Here is a 2153-nt window from a genome sequence, read left to right as displayed (position 1 = left end):
GCTCTGCAATCCCCCTCTCATATTTCCTATTAACCTTGCAGCACATTTGCTGACATTTGTTTCTCAATTTTACATACTCAAGTCTGTAGGTTTCTATATCCCTATGATACCGGTTAGTGTTTCACTTACGATAGGCTTTATTCTTTTTCTTAATTAAGTTTCTTAACTCTTCAGATATAGGGAACTCATATTTCCAGTAAGGTTTATTTCCAATTATAGCTGTAGGTATAAATTTTTCTCTCAGTTCCAATAGCTTTTCCCTTAATAAATTTCCAGGTTTCTCCTGTATTCAGATTATAGGTGGTTTCTTCAAAATTGAGTAACCAGTCAGATTCCGCAAGGGCTGCTCTTACGGCATTATAATCACCTTTATTATATAAGAATATTTTGTTCATCCGAGATATAGATTCTGTATAACAATGGAATCTGAAAGTCAGCAGTACATGATCTGTTCATCCAAGAGGCGCAAGATATTGAATGTCAGATATCATGTCGACTTCATTGGTTAGAATTTAATCCAAAATTGAGGGGATATCGGTTCCCCTGATTCTAGTAGGTTGGTCTACATGTTGGTACAGAAAACAATCTTGGATAGCCTGTATAAACTTTGATTCAAATGAGTTTTCAGATTCAGATGAGGTCTGCAGATTCCAGTTAATATGAGGGGCATTAAAGTCACCCATCAAGCATACATGAGAATGAGGGCCATTTCAAACTGTATATACAAGGTTATTAAGAGCATCATTGTTGGAGTCTGAAACATTAGGACTTCTATATACACATCCAAGTAGTAGCCTGTCTCCTCCCCTCAATTGCATCTCAAGAAGGGTAACTTCACTAAATGTTGACAGGGTGCTGATCTGGGAGACTGCCTTGTCAAGGGTTTCATGAACATATATTATTATGCCTCTATCATTACTAGGCTCCAGACTGCAGGCATAAGGTGTAAAATTATCTATAGTAAAGTCCTGTATTAATCTCTCGTTAAAATGTTTGGGTTTCACCTCTGTTATAGCTATGATGTGGGGTTTGATTTCGGGGATTCTAGCCTTGAGCTCGGATAATTTATTTGATGTGAGGGTATCCGCATTTGTGTAGGCCACTGTTAAGGAGGATTATCCTGACTCACAAAATATGGTGTTATTTGTGGATTTAAGGCTAGAATTCATAGATATATCTCTATTAGTTACACTTGTTATTTGGTTCTTATTACTGCTCAGTTTGTCTGGTAGACCTCCTCGTTTATACTTAATAATTAATTCCAAAATCATGTCTTGAATCAGTGGTCTCATTACCTCAATTCCCTCAATATCATCAGGCTTGCATATTATATTAGATGCTGTTCTAGCAGTGAAAATGGTCCTGAACTGGCAGTGAACATGAAAATAGTACTTTAAAAAACTTTTGAATTTTGAATTACATGCTTGCTCATACATTCTTATAGCCCCCATTGTTATGGTAACCTTGCACTTCCTACATTTAGCCCGTTCCGAGATTGCATGCTCAATACCAAAGTTCTTCAGACACATTAACCTCCTTATGAGACAGTGTTGTTACCCTCGACTTCCTCAGTTAATGATGAGCCTCCTGGGTCACCTTCTGCAGCCTCATGTTCCAGGGGGGGCCCCCCTCACCAGTCACCTGATGGAAGCATCCACTGGAAGTTGGGTATTTAGGTTTTTATGCCTCCTCCAAACGACTTGTTTTCTGTCCTCTGATCATGGGTCATATCATGAGCTATACTGATGAAGGGTTTACAGGCTGCAACATCTTCAGGACCTCTATTCTCCTCTTGGTATTTTCTCCATGCACCTAGTCTTAAAAATAAATGCCTCTTTTTCTCATCAGATGCCAACTAAATAATAACAGGTCTAGTTTTATCCACATCTGCAGTCCTCTTACCAGTCCTATGACAGTCCAATACATACCCCTCCGATATAGCAACACCACAGATTTTTGCATTGTCCAGAAGGGCCTTGGTATCATTAATTTTCCCTGCATCTGAGTTCCCAGTTTTCTCCTCTAGATTGTAGACTATCAGGTTGTTCTTCCTTTCCTCTTCTCGTTTCACATCAACAACATGTTGTTTTATCTCCTTGCGTGTGTCCTGAGGGTTGACCCGAGCTTGATCCATAGCTTCATTTACCTTTGTC

Source organism: Coenobita brevimanus, chromosome 46, assembly GCF_032717465.1.
Source record: "Coenobita brevimanus isolate Jiangsu-jjx chromosome 46, ASM3271746v2, whole genome shotgun sequence".
Classification (NCBI taxonomy): Eukaryota; Metazoa; Arthropoda; class Malacostraca; order Decapoda; family Coenobitidae; genus Coenobita; species Coenobita brevimanus.
Note: the sequence above shows the minus strand (reverse complement) of the source record.